Source organism: Lepus europaeus, chromosome 12 (assembly GCF_033115175.1).
Source record: "Lepus europaeus isolate LE1 chromosome 12, mLepTim1.pri, whole genome shotgun sequence".
In the NCBI taxonomy this organism is placed as follows: Eukaryota; Metazoa; Chordata; class Mammalia; order Lagomorpha; family Leporidae; genus Lepus; species Lepus europaeus.
The window spans coordinates 7,277,650-7,292,471 of record NC_084838.1 but is presented as its reverse complement, the minus strand read 5'-3'; the positions used below and the strand labels follow the sequence as shown (position 1 = coordinate 7,292,471).

Here is a 14,822-nt window from a genome sequence, read left to right as displayed (position 1 = left end):
GAGTGACTCAGCAGATGGTAAATCTCTCTCCTTCTCTCTGTCTTTCCCCCCACTCTCTCTACAATGCTGCCTTTCAAATAAATAAATCTTCAAAAAATCATAAATAAATAAAAAATAAAAGACCGTTATTTCAATTTTATTTTTTAAAGATCTATTTATTTATTTGCAAGTCAGAGTTACACAGAGGAGAGGCAGAGAGCGGGAGAGAGGTCTTCCATCCGATGGTTCACTCCCCAATTAGCTACAATGGCCAGAGCTGCGCCGACCCGAAGCCAGGAGCCAGGAGCTTCTTCTGGGTCTCCCACACGGGTGCAGGGCCCAATGACTTGGGCCATCTTCTACTGCTTACCCAGGCACATTAGCAGGCAGCTGGATCAGAAGTGGAGCAGCCAGGACTTGAACCAGCACCCACATGGGATGCTGGTGCTTCAGGTCAGGGCGTTAACCCGCTGCGCCGAAGCACTGGCCCCTACTATTTCAGTTTTAAAAAGGAGAAAAGACATAAGCAATCCACAGAAGAAACTCAAGGCTAATACACAGGAAAAGACTTAACTTCACTAGAAATCAAAGTGATCATGAAAGGCCATTTTTCTACCTATTCATTGATTGAACCCAGCTGTGATGAGGATGGGGCACATGGAGCCTTCTTACCCTGCTGCTGGAAATAGGAGCTGATTGAGGTTTTGCTGATAGAAGTTTCTGGAAAGTAGCTAACATCATGTTTCAGAATTTTAAATGCATATTCCTCTTGATACCACTTTTTTTTTTTTTAAGATTTTATTCGTTTACTTGAAAATCAGTTACAGAGAGGCAGAGAGAGAAAGAGAGAGATCAGAGAGAGACAGAGGTCTTCCATCTGCTGGTTCACTCCCCAGATGGCCGCAACAGCCAGAGCTGCGCAGATCCAAAGCCAGGAGCCAGGAGCTTCTTCCAGGTCTCCCACACCGGTGCAGGGGCCCAAGGACTTGGGCCATCTTCTGCTGCTTTCCCAGGCCACAGCAGAGAGCTGGATCAGAAGTGGAGCAGCCAGGACTTGAACCAGCACCCATAGGGGATGCCGGCACTGCAGGCAGCGGCTTCACCCACTACGCCACAGCACCAGCCCCTAGAGGGGTACTATTAAGAATTCAACCCCGGGGCCGGCGCCGTGGCTCACTTAGTTAATCGTCCGCCTGCGGCGCCAGCATCCCATATGGGCAGTTAAGTCATCACTGGGATGCTCATACCCCATATCGGGGTGCCTGGTTTGAGTCCTGGCTGCTCTTCCCATTCTGCTTCTTGCTCGGATGCACCCTGGGAAGCAGCAGGTACTTCTGTCTCCACCACCTGCCCAGGAACCCGGAATGGAGTTCCAGGCTCCTGGCTTTGGCAGGGCCCATCCCAGCCCCAAGTAAGAACCTTCTAAAAGTTGCCAAGTAAAGCGTGAGGATGGGTAGGGTGGCTGGAGCCAAATGTTGGGGGGTATTTTATTTCAAGCTAAGAATTTGGGGTTTTACCCTGCGGCTGTGGGGGGGGAGGCAGTAGAAATCAGTGAACCCTTGTCAAAGCTGGAACAAGACTCGCAGAGCGTCCTGCCATATGAGGGAGATTTTTCATCCAGGGAAGGTCAGCAGGTGGGCTCCGCAGTGTAGACTTTCCAGGGGACTCTGCCTTACTCCCGGGGTCTGGGGCCAGCCTGCAGCCTTGTCCACCTGGAAGCCGGTCCCATGGGACTGTCACTGCATGGGAACAGAGGAGTGACAGGGAGCATTAGGACGCCACCCTGTTGCGTTTCAACGAGAAGCGAGCACTGCTAACCTGTGACACGTTGCCGGTGGTGCCAGCAATGACTGCTGGTTATGAACCACGTTGCACGGTCACCATGCACTTTCCCTGCACTATTTCCTGGGCTCCTCAGAGGAGCTCTGTTCTCTTCCTTCCACAGAAGAGGAAGTGGGCTTTGATGAGCCTGAGTCCGTCAGTCCGTCCGTCCCGGTGGGGCGGGGTGGGGGTGGCTCCCTGGCTCGCCTCCTTGTCCCTGGTGAGTGTCTCCTCGGGTGTGGCCAAGGAAGTGAGGGATCTTTCTTCACCCTGCTCACTCAGGAAACAGCAGGGGGTTTTAGGAGCTGCGTGCCGAGCCGGGAACCAAGGAAGCAGACAAATGTTGCCTCTGGGTGCTCTGCAGGGTGATCAGTGCGATTCCAGACGGGGAATCGACAGGAGGGTCTCAGCACAGTCGCGGGCACCTGGCAGGGCCACAGGTAGTAATGCGCGTGAACCTGTCGCGGTCAGCCGGGCACCTTTCTGCCCTCGCCTCTGGGCTCCCACGGAGAGATCACGGGTGTGGGTGCCGAGCCTACAAGATAAGGCAAGGCCAAGGCCAAGGCTGGACTGCTGAGATGAGAGTGAAAGTGAGCCCCTTTTAGATTCTGTTTATTGGGGGCTGTCGCTTTGGCTTGGCAGATAAGGCCGCCGCCTGCAGTGCCAGCATCCCATATGGGTGCTGGTTCGAGACCCGGCTGCTCCACTTCCGATCCAGCTCTCTGCAATGGCCTAGGAAAGCAGTTGAGGATGGCCCAAGTCCTTGGGCCCCTGTACCCACGTGGGAGACCCGGAAGGCTCCTGGCTTCAGATCCGTGCGGCTCCATCCACTGCAGCCATCTCTCTCTCTCTCTCTCTCTCTCTCTGTAACTCTTTCAAATAAATAAATAAATAAATCTTTAAAAAAAAATTTAGATTCTGTTTATTATTGAGACAGCAGAGGAAAGAGCAGCTGAGTGTCAGCTGCTTGTGGTCCCTGTGTCACACACCAGAAAGGACGTCGCAGAAACTAAAGAGGCCAGCGCTGCAGTGGGTGCCGCAGGCTCAGGGCTGACTGTGGCGGAGGGGCAGTTTGCAGGTGAGATCCGTAGCTCTGTCCTGAGGGCTTGAGCTTAGACGGAACACGCAGACCCCGTCCGAAACTGGGAGGATGTGGGGAGACAGGGGGGCAATCTCCTTGCATTCCAGGAGACTGCAAGGCTTCTTCCAAGACTCTCATAAGCTGCTGTCTCTGCTTTTGCTGCATGGCCCCTGTGGAGGTGTGCACATCGCCAGGGCGCCCCGGAGGAGCCATTCCCCTACAACTGGATGGGGAGCAGGGAGCAGCAAGTGCCCAAGATGTCTTAGAAAGACACGGTTAGGGCCGGCACTGTGCGGCGTATTGGACTATGCTGCCACCTGCAGATCCGGCATCCCATATGGGCACCGGTTCGAATCCCAGCTGTGGCTGCTCCACTTTTGATCCAGCTCTCTGCTGATGCACCTGGGTAAGCAGTAGAAGATGGCCCAAGTGCTTGGGTCCCTGCCCCCAGCATGGGAGACCCGGATGAAGCTCCTGGCTTTGGCCTGCCCTAGTGGTGGCCATTGCAGCTGTCTGGGGAGTGAGCCAGTGGCTGGAAGACCTTCTCTCTGTCTTTCCCTCTCCCTCTCTCTAACTCTGCCTTTCAATTAAATAATTTTTTTAAGAAAAAAGGAAAGACACATGGTGCTAGAAAGTGGGAAACAAAGCCCTCCAAGATTCAGGAGCCCCCCCACCGTACTGAAGTTCCTGAGGGTCTTTGTAGTCTGGGGGAACGTTAGGTTCTTCCCTCCGATGTGAAATAGGAAGCATTTGCCTTTTACTGCTCATTAAAAAGAGACACAATGGGGGTGGCTTTGTGGCACAGAGGATTAAGCCGCTGCCTGTGACGCTGGCGTTCCATATTGGAGTGCCAGTTCGAACCCCAGCTTCTCCGCTTTGGATACAGCTCTCTGCTAATGCACCTGGGAAGGCAGTGGATGACAGCCCACGTGCTTGGGCCCCTGCCACCCACTACCTATGTGGGAGACTGTGTTGGAGTTCTAGACTCTTGGGATCCGCCTGGACCAGCTCCAGCCTTTTGGGAGAGTGAACCGGCACATAGCTCTCCCCTCCTCCTCTCCTCCCCTCCCCTCTCCTCTCCTCTCTTCTCTTGCTCTCTCTCTCTCTCATTCTGCCTGTCAAATAAATGTGTTTTTTTTTTTCTTTTTTCAACAAGAGACACAGTGATGGGTGAGCCTGTCTGGGATTTGGGGGACGCTGGAGCGGGCTGCTCTGCCGGGGGCCGGTTTTGAGAGGGACCTAGTGCATGAGGAAGGTGTGAGGGCTCCGGAGTGCAGTGCAGGTGCTCTGCCACTTGGGCCTCGTGACCTGCAGCCTCCGTGCTGCTCACGTGCACGGAGTGAGGCAGTGCTGCAGAGCCTCTGGGAGGGCAGCAGCAGAATCACCCCGCGGCCTCTGCAAAGCCACGCTGTCCTCGGCAGATCCGCTTCTCCTGTTTGAGCCAGTTCACGTCTTGCTTCTGAGCCCTTGTTGAAACTGAACATCGAGTTCTGGAATACTGAGTGACCAGGTGACCCCACTGTCTATCATGAGCTAAGCACTGTCTGATCCACCAAGCCATGAGGTTGGGATATGCGCAGCGGCAAACAATGCAAATGGTAGAGAAAAGATGGGGATTAACAATGTCCAGAACGGGGCTGGCACTGCGGTGAGGTGGGTAAACACACTGCCTGCAGTGCCGGCATCCCATCTGGGCACTGGTTCGAGTCCTGGCTGCTCCACTTCCGATCCAGCCCTCTGCTATGTCCTGGGAAAGCAGTAGAAGATGGCACAAGTCCTTGGGCCCCTGCACCGGTGTGGGAGACCAGGAGGAAGCTTCTGGCTCCTGGCTTCAGATAGGCACAGCTTTAGCCATTGCAGCCAACTGAGGAGTGAATCAGTGGATGGAAGACCTCTCTCTTTCTCTGCCTCTCCTTCTCTCTCTGTGTAGCTCTGGCTTTCAAATAAATAATAAAAATAAATCTTTAAAAAAAGAACATCCAGAAGATAAGTCACATGAATAGGTGACTCAAAGTCTCATAACACCTGCTTCTGCTGTATTGCTTCTTCCACCACAGTCCAAACTTAGTGCTTTAGTCTGCACCTAGGCTGGCGTCTATTGGAAACAAGCATAAAAAATGACACACCTTGTCTGGAGTGTCTATGAAAGATGTAGTGGATAAAGTCACCACCTACGATGCCCACATCCCATATGGGCACCAGTTTGAGTCCCATCCCCACTGTGCCACTTCCATTCCAACTCCCTGAGGTGCACCTGAGAAAGTAGGGAAAGGCGGCCCGGGTGCTTGGGCTCCTGAACCCACATGGGAGACACAGAGGAACCTGCTGGCCCCTGGCTTTGGCCTGGCTCAGTCCTGGACGTGGCAGCAACATGAGGAGTGAACCAGTCAACAGAAGACCTCTCTCTCTGTCTCTCTCTCATTCTGTGACTCTGCCTTTCAAATAAATAAAATCAATATTTTTTTAAAAAAGAAAGATGGTGTGAGAAGAAATCCTCCCAGTGGGACAAATATTTGGGATTGCATTTTATATGGACTAAGAGATGGCCGGAAGGCAGATAAAGGTGGATATACTGGCAATGGTTAATGGTTTGGTTGGATGTTGGGGATTTAGGCAGAGTTAGTGAGAGAGAGAGACAGAGACAGAGAGAAAGGTCTTCCTTCTGTTGGTTCACCCCCCAAATGACTGAAACCAGGAGCCAGGTGCTTCCTCCTGGTCTCCCATGCAGGTGCAGGGCCCAAGCACCTGGACCATCCTCCACTGCCCTCCTGGGCCACAGCAGAGAGCTGGAGTGGAAGAGGAGCAACTGGGACTAGAACCCGGCGCCTGTATGAGGTGCTGGTGCCGCAGGTGGAGGATTAGCCAAGTGAGCCATGGCGCCGGCCCCAGGATGTCGAGGATTTAGGAAGACAAGGAGCAGAAGATGGTCACAGGAGGACTTTGGAAAGAGATATTTGGATAGACTTCTATGAATGCTCATAGAATGTGAAGATTGTTGTGTTGGTTATCAGTCTCCAAACTTATTTTTAGTGGTAAGAATTGACGTGAGTTGTGGGAGACCTGGATGGAGTTCCCTCCCAGCTCCTGGCTTTGGCCTGGCCTAGCCCCGGCCATTGTTGCTATTTGAGGAGTGAATCAGTAAATAAGATTTCTTTCTTCTTTCTCTGTGTGTGTCACTCTGCCTTTCAAATAAATAAACAAATATTTAAGAAAAGAATATTGAAGTGGGTGGTTAACTTTACAATGGATTAAAAAAGATTACTTATTTGAAAGGTGAGCTACGGAGAGAAAGGAAGAGAGAGAGAGAGAGCGAGAGAGAGAGAGAGAGGTCTTCTATCCCCTACTTCACTCCCCAAATAGCCACAACTGCAAGGGCTGAGCCAGGCTGAAGCCAGGAGCCGGGAGCTTCATCCAGGTTTTCCTGTGGTTAGCAGGGGCCCAAGCACTTGGGCCATCTTCCACTGCTTTCCCAGGCCCATTAGCAGGGAGCTGGATCGGAAGTGGAGCAGCCGGGACATAAACCACCACTCATAGGATGCTGACATTGCAGGCAATGGCTTAACCTGTGGCACCACAACACCAGCCCCTACAATGAATTCTTTAGGTTACGGAATATTCAGCTTGACTGTAGCTGTATATGAGGAGTAATTATTATTGTCCAACATGTTCAATATTAAATACCATGACTTTTGCCCAGAGATGGTCACTATGACAGTTGGAATTCTGTCTTTCCTTTTTGAAGGGAGGATGGAGGTGTCTTCGTTATCATCAAAACAGTTGCATCTTGGCCGGCGCCGCGGCTCACTTGGTTGATCCTCTGCCTGTGGCGCCAGCACCCCAGGTTCTAGTCCTGGTTGGGGCGCCGGATTCTGTCCTGGTTGCTCCTCTTCCAGTCCAGCTCTCTGCTGTGGCCCGGGAGGGCAGTGGAGGATGGCCCAAGTGCTTGGGCCCTGCACCTGCATGGGAGACCAGGAGGAAGAACCTGGCTCCTGGCTTTGGATCGGCGCAGCGCACCAGCCGTAGCAGCCATTTTGGGGGTGAACCAACGGAAGGAAGACCTTTCTCTCTGTCTCTCTCTCTCACTGTCTAACTCTGCTTGTCAAAAAAAAAAAAAAAAAAAAAAAAAAAAAAAAAAAAAACAAAACAAAAAACAAAAAACCCAGTTGCATCTTGTTAGGTGGAGACAAATTGTTATGATGTGGGCATCCAGATATGCATAGAACAGTGAGTGCAAGGTAGCCCGAGGGGAGGGGTGCACTGTGTTGTTTATTAAGCCATTGACTTTGAATCACAAAGTCCACTTTCCAGACCTTTTCTGTGGTGCTGGTGGGACTCTGAACACTGCGCCTCCTTAGGCAGACGTCTGTTAGCATTTGCTACCGCGAGTCCTGGAGGGAGAATGAAAGGCAGGCGGTGGGGACACGGAGCTTCTCTCCGGCTCGCTTGCTGTTCCTCCCCGTGCCACCAGCAGGTGGACCACACTGGCAGAAGCACTTCTGTCCAGCTTCTCATTTCCTTTGGATCTCCCAGAACCACACTCATCCTCTTCCCTGAGCTGCCAAGACAGGATTCGATGTGCAAGGATTTTCCTCGGGGCAATGAGCAGGGAGCTGGGAAGGCTGAGTGAGCCATCAGGCTGAGGATCAAGTCTGACCTCACGGGGAGGACTCTGTGGACCCATCTCATCCCGCCGTGCGGGCTACGGAGGGTTTAGCAAGGCTGCTGGGCCATCCTTGAACCAAAGATGACCATTATCGGAGTGTCATTGTCCCCCGAGGGCAGGCCTACCTTCGTGTCTCTGCCATGGCACTCAGTGGGTGCAGCCCGTGGGTAGCATGACCTCAGCAGGACTTTGATTCCATAAGGAGCAGCTGAGTCCTGAACGTCATCGGAGGTGACGAAGCGAGCCAGGGCCATCAGGAGGTGGGGACTGGGAGGCCACGCTGTAGTCTGCCCACCACAGCTTCCTTGCTGATCTGCAGCTCCAGTGAAACAACCCCGGAGTTTGGCTTTTCATGAAGTGCAAGTCTACGTGAGGGGGGTTGGGTCGGGGCTGGCCCCCTGCTGACTTCTCCTCTCCCCCACCCCCACCCACCTTTCCTCCTGTGACTCCAATGTTCCTCCCCCCCCTTGAGAGTGAGGCAAGCACATTAGCTAGAGTGCTCCACCAGCACACTGCACCGGGGCCCTGCGCCCCGAACTCCAGCAGACACAGCTGAGGTCCTCGCCGCACCCTGTTCTTCATGTTTAAGCACAGGAGTGACATGGTCGGTCACACTTTATAAAAACCTAAAAATACCTTTATTGAAATACAGTTCGTGTGCCGTGGGATTCACCCACTCCACACACGCTCCGAGTTGTACAATCATCCCCGAATCAATTCTGGAACATCTCATGATCCCCAGAGAAACTCCCGACCACTGAGCTGTGACCCCACTTACCTCCCAACCCCCAGCCCAAAACAACCAGTGATCTACTGTCTCTATGGATCGCCCCTGTGGCCATTTCTGGCAGTTTTCACTGAACGTTCTTTTTTTTTTTTTTTTTGACAGGCAGAGTAGACAGTGAGAGAGAGAGAGAGAGAGAGAGGGAAAGGTCTTCCTTCCGTTGGTTCACCCCCCAAATGGCTACTACGGCTGGCGCGTTGCGCTGATCCGAAGCCAGGAGCCAGGTGCCCCATCCTGGTCTCCCATGGGTGCAGGGCCCAAGCACTTGGGCCATCCTCCACTGCCTTCCCGGGTCACAGCAGAGAGCTGGACTGGAAGAGGAGCAACTGGGACAGAATCCGGCGCCCCAACCAGGACTAAAACCCGGGGTGCCGGCGCCGCAGGTGGAGGATTAGCCTAGTGAGCCACGGCGCCGGCTTTACTGTTACTTTTGATATGTCACAAAAGAATCTGTTCACTGAAGAAAACCTTAGAAACCACACACTAGGATAGTAAACATAATAGCTGCTATTTATTATGCTATTATTTATTTATTGTGCTGAACGCCTTCTGTGCTTGCCTGTAAATGCAATAGCAGTGGATGTTTATTGACAGTTAATGCCAAGCCTTCTGCCATGTGTCAGTCCCTTTCATTCTTCCATCCGCCTGAGGAGGGTGCCGTTTTCACTATAATTAACCTAGGCTCAGAGACGTTAGGTAACCTGCTCATAGACACACAGCTCGCTGGTGGCAGGACCAGGATTCAGGCTCAGGCAGTCTTTCTTTCCATCTTTTATACTCAATTCCCACCCTGTGCATTTTTTAAAAAAAGATTTATTTATTTGAAAGAGCTACAGAGAGAGGGAGAAGGAGAGACACACACACACACACAAACACACAAAGAGAGCTTCCATCCACTGGTTCACTCCCCAAATGGTGGCAAGGGCCAGAACTGGCCCAATCTGAAGCCAGGAGCCAAGAGCTTCTTCCAAGTGGGTGCAGGGGCCCAAATACTTGGACCATCTTCTGCTGCTTTCCCAGATGCATTAGCATGGAACCGGATCGAAAGTGGAGCGGCTGGGACTCGAACTGACACCCATGTGGGATGCCAGCGCTGCAGGTGGCAGCTTTACCCACTAGGCTACAGCACCGCCCCTCTTAAACATATTTACTTATATGAAAGGCAGAGTTACAGATGCAGAGACCACGCTGTGCATTTCTGAGCCCAGAGGCTCTGAGCAGATCACTGCATTACACACTCTCGTGTTCTCTCTCTCTCTAACGATGTTTATTTTATTTAATTGAAAGAGTTACAGAGATAAGTAGAGAGGCTGGAGCTTCTTCTGGGTCTCCCACGTGGGTGCGGGGACCCAAGGACTTGGCCCATCCTCTGCTGCTTTCCCAGGCCATAGCAGAGCTGGATCGGAAGTCGAGCAGCTGGGACTTGAACCTGGTGCCCATATGGGATGCCGGCACTGCAGGCCAGGGCTTTAACCCCTGTGCCACAGCGCCAGCCCCAACTCTCATGTTCTCTTTAAGACAATGAACTCTCTTCATTGAGGGTCAAGGCTTTCTTAATACAAAAGAGCCGAACTTTCCGCCCAGGGGTCCCCCTAAGACCTAGACATTTCTGTTTTTCCTCCCGTAAGCTTTGGGGAGAGCCCAGCAACCATCCGCTGATGTTCCCGCGAGATGACTTTGAGAACTGGTCCAGGTTTCTGCGAGTGGGGAGGGCATCTCGCGCCTCTTCTCTGCGGGGGCCCCAATGGCCGAGGGTCGCAGCTCCAGGGTTCCGCAGGCCGGGCTGTCCTTGCAACTGTTCATCTCTGCAGGGGTAAGCGACGGAAGCCCAGGCACAGGGGCCGGGCTCATTCCCCAGCTCGACACGCAGCGGCCTCGGGCAAGTCGCTTCGCCCAGGTGTGGCACGAATGCGCGGGACCGAGGATCCCCGCGGTTTCTCCGGCCTCTCGCGCTCTGGGCCTATCTCCGAGCTGTCAGGAGTGGGCACTAAGGGTTTTTGTGGAAAACGACAGATCCTAGCACGGACTGCAAGGGGCGGGGCGGGCGCGGCCTGGGAGGGCGTGTAGGAGTGCGATGCACCGCTCTCCTCGGACCGGGCCGGGCGCGGGCCGCCGAGCATCCCTGCAGGCGCAGACCGCGACCGCGGGCGAGCGCAGGGCCGGGGCCCGGGGACCGCGCGGCCGCGGCTGCGCACAGGGCGCCCCGCCGGCCGATTTGCGTGTCTCCGCCCCTGCCCCGAGCTGGTTGGGGAGCTGGCCGGGCGCCGCGTGCCCATTGGCTGTGCGGTCCGCCGCTCAGGCCTGGGAGCGGACGGTTCCTACTGCGGCTGGGCACCCGCTCGGCTCCCGCGTCGGCCCGCGCTCCCGCTGCGCCTGGCCCGGCCCCGGCCCGGCTTGGCCCGGCTCCGGCCTCCGAGCTAAGGCGCTGCTGCCGCTGGGCCGCTCCCAGGGCCATGAGGAGGCGGCGGCAGCCACTGCGGCCCGCGTCAAGGTGACCGGCCGGGACTGCGGCGGTGAGAAGAGCGGCCGGCGGGGCGGGCCCCTGAGGGCCGGGCCGGAGGGAGCTGCAGGTGCGGGGGGCGGGGCCCGGCGGGGGCCGCTGGGGCCGGGGGAGGGGCGAGGGGCGGGGCCGGGGTCGGCCGTGCCTGGGCGGCGGGGCTGGTGGCCTTGAACGTGCTGGTCCCGGGGGGAGGGGGGGGCGTGAAGGACAGCGGGTGTGGGGGTGGGGCGGGAAAGGGCGCAGGTGCGGGGGGCGGGGCGGAGCGGCAGTTGGGCGGGGCCGAGGGGCTGCAGGTGCAGGGGGCGGGGCCGGAGCGGCGGGCGAGCCCCGGGCCTGGGGAAACCACAGGTGCAAGGGGAGGGGCGAGGAGACCTGCCGGGGCGGGGGGCGGGGCCCGAGAGGTGGCAGGTCCGGAAGCGAGGCCACAGGTGAGGAGCTGGAGCAACGAGGGGGGGGTGGTCTCCGGAGGCTGGAAGGTGGCCTGCTAGTCTCTCCGGGGGTCTTGGGTGGGAGCGAGGGCTTCGGGCTCTCTGCGGGTTCTGGGGACATCCCGGGTTCCGCGGGTGCAGGGTCGAGGCCTGCCCGAGCCTCTTTGGAGCCGGACTCGCTTCGCTCTAGGCCGGCTGCTTCCTCGGTGCCTCAAGTGGGGCGCGCAGGTTTTCGGCCCTCAGAGGGGCTCCCCGTGTTTGACGAAGGGGCTTCCCCAGGCCGGGGGGGCTGTCGAAGAATGTGCGTGTGCGGCGTGGAAGGGGCCTGGCTTGTCGGCTCCTGGGACCAGATGCTGGTGCAAATGTGCACCGTGCCTGTCTCCGAGAGCCGGAAATGGTAGCCTGGTGAGGGGGCAGCAGGACCGAGGCAGAAGCCTGGACCCTGTGATACCCCGGGGGCACCTGCGCTTCTGAACTGAGGGTCTTGGCCCCCCTGCCCTGGGTGCCTCCCGGGGGGCCTTGTTGGGGGAGGTGGGACAGTGCAGCCCCAGTAAATGTATGGGTGGGTCAGGTTGGGCCTCCTCGGGACTGGGAGTCTGAGAGGAGGGGGCTCTCAGGTTGGCGTCCGGGAGAGAGTCTGGCCGGAGCCGGAGAGACTCAGCCGTGCGTGGATCTTGACTGCTTCTCCCTGGGCGGCCTCAGAGCCCGGGCTGGTGCAAGGCAGAGTTGTGTTGTGTGCCGCCCTTTAGACCCCAGCCCCAGTGAGGGCTCAGCTCTGAGGCGTGGACTTGAGCCTGGTGGGATTCCCCCTACCCCTGCCAGGTGGGAACCCCGTTTTTTTGTTTTTTGTTTTTGACAGGCAGAGTGGGTAGTGAGAGAGAGAGAGAGAAAGGTCTTCCTTTTTGCCGTTGGTTCACCCTCCAGTGGCCGCCGCGGCCGACGCATCTCGCTGATCCGAAGCCAGGAGCCAGGTGCTTCTCCTGGTCTCCCATGGGGTGCAGGGCCCAAGTTGGGCCATCCTCCACTGCCTTCCCGGGCCATAGCAGAGAGCTGACCTGGAAGAGGGGCAACCGGGACAGAATCCGGCGCCCCAACTGGGACTAGAACCCGGTGTGCTGGCGCCGCAAGGCAGAGGATTAGCCTGTTAAGCCATGGCGCCGGCCCCCGATTTTGCCACATTCCAGAAGGGAGCTGCCTAAGTACAGGGTGGGCCAGCTCTTCTCTGGATTCTTACAGGGCCAAGGAAGGAGGTGAGATGACGGGGCTCCCCGGAGTGGCCTGTCCCCGTGGTGCCCTTCCGCCGCCCAGGGTCCCCGTTCGCCAGTGGCCATCTGAGCTGTGGTGCCTGCCCTCTGCCTTGCCCGCCCAGCAGAGGGGGTGTGTGGAGGCGTCTCTGCTGCCTGCGTTTCCCAGTACGGGAGAAGCTACCGGACTTCCGGAGGTCTAGTGCTACTGTGCTGGCCTCCCTCACTTCCGGTGGCCAGTGCGTTGGTGACCCAGGGTATCATGTGGGTGATGACTCTGGGGTCTGTACCTGTGTGGCAGCCCCCAGAGTTTTCAGTGGCACCCTGTGTGCAGCGTCCTCCTGTGTCGCAACAGGAGCTCTGTAAGCTGCTCACAGAGTCCGCTGCCCTCTGGCTGACCGTCATGCCCTGCGGCCACAACCTGGCTGCGGACAAGGGCCAGGATGTGCCGGAATACCAGGGCCGTGGCTTTCTGGTTGGCTGTTGTTGGGTGACAACGTCCAGGGGAGAGAGAAAGAAAGACGTTAATGGGGAGCTACTGCACGTGAGGCTGTCCAGTCTCTGGTGTGGAGGGTAGAGCTCCTGGGGTCGACCTGGGAGTCAGGCCGGCCGGCCCTGCATGTCTCATGCCCCCTGCCCCCGCAGGGTCACGCAGCACCAGTCCCTCAGTGCTCAGGCGTTTGGTTTCCTCGCTTAGGAGGCAGGGGTGCCCGTCCAGCCCATGCGGTGACTATGGAGAACAAACAAGACAAGGTCTGTGAAGGCTCCTGACTGCTTGCTGCCCCGCCCCACTTGCCCTCTGTCAGCCGGGAGCCCACAGGGAGGGCAGCACCTGGAACAGGTCTCAGTTTTCCGAGCTGGGTGAGCAGGGGGCGGGGCTGCGTGCTCACGGGGCCTCTCTGGCTCTGGCATGCCCGCCAGATCCGCTGGTCCTGGTGCTTCCCCAAAAGGCAGGGAAGAGGACCCTTCCCCGTATAATCCTCTCTCCAGTGTCTGTCCGGGACCTCATCCGGGCATAGTAGGTCTCATTCAGCACTTGCTGAAGGGCCAACGGTGGGACTTGAAGCAGGAAGGGACGGCAGAATGTCGCGTGCACAAGAGTGGTGTTACGACATTACCAAAGTTAGTGAACCGCCACCCGAAGCAGCCCTGTGTCACCACGTGCGCTAAGTTTGGCCGGTCTGGTTCATGGTTGCCGCCGTACGTATGTGAGCACTTGGGGAAGGCTGGGCAATGATTGACTTCCCCACTTAGTGTTGTTGTTTCATTGTTTTATGAAGTTAAGAAAATTACAGTTTGTTTTTTTTTTTAAGTGGGGGATAAATTTTTTTTTTTTTTTTGACAGGCAGAGTGGATAGTGAGAGAGAAAGGTCTTCCTTTTTGCTGTTGGTTCATCCTCCAATGGCCGCTGCGGCTGGCGCATCGCACTGATCCGAAGGCAGGAGCCAGGTGCTTCTCCTGGTCTCCCATGGGGTGCAGGGCCCAAGTTGGGCCATCCTCCACTGCCTTCCCAGGCCATAGCAGAGAGCTGACCTGGAAGAGGGGCAACCGGGATAGAATCCAGCGCCCCGACCAGGACTAGAACCCGGTGTGCCAGCGCCGCAAGGCGGAGGATTAGCCTGTTAAGCCACGGCACCGGCCTTAAGTGGGGGATAAGTTGTAAACTAAGTGTCTTTCTTGCCTCAAGCTACCAGTGCCTGCCTGGTTCTCCTCCCTAGAGGCAACCACCGGTGCCCAGTTTTTTGTTTATTGCATGTTCTTTCTCCCGCGCAAAGAATAAGCTTTCTATACGTACCGTGCTCCTCTGTCTGTTCACTCCGTCTGTTCTGGAAATCGCTTCAGTGTTGGCAAATGTTCCGATTGGTACATACAGTCCCTCCTCAGTATTGATCAGCGTTTCTCCCCGATACGGTGAGCCCAGTGTGTTCCTGCTCCCCACACTGTTTACGCAGTGCTGGTTAGCAGTCATTGTTCATGGTACGGCAGGGAGACGGCCCTCCTCCTCTAGGAAAGAATTGGCTTCCGTCCCAGTGAACAGTAGGTTAAAGGGCAACCCGTGCATCAGAGTGCGTGGCGGGGAACCGAAAGAGAAAGGAAAAGGGACAGAGGTTGAGAGCCGCTCTTCCTTTGGCCTGTGATTCAGAGTCCGGCTCTGTCACTCTCGGCTGTGTGGCCTGGGGCAATTTCCTAATCTCTGTCCTCTCAGCTTCCTTATCTATAAACCGGATGATGATAATAGGATCTGCTTCCTGGGATTCTGTGTGGAGTGCAGAGAGCAAGTTGGACCAGAGGGGTCTGGGAGGGTGAGCTGCTTGCCGGGTT

At 56.3% G+C, this 14,822-nt stretch overlaps 1 protein-coding gene across 3 annotated transcripts in view; it reads left to right on the top strand.

The window, feature by feature from the left end:
- Positions 1-10,644: 10,644 nt before the first annotated feature.
- Positions 10,645-14,822, top strand: part of RALGPS1 (Ral GEF with PH domain and SH3 binding motif 1) — a 260,164-nt gene continuing 255,986 nt past the window's right edge. Inside the window, exon 1 of one of the 3 annotated variants that reach the window (XM_062207519.1) lies at positions 10,645-10,819. The gene's annotated coding sequence lies outside the window, so the exon portion shown is untranslated. Of the gene's footprint in view, positions 10,899-14,822 lie in introns of all 3 variants that reach the window. The other 2 variants (XM_062207517.1, XM_062207516.1) reach the window with 2 other exon arrangements.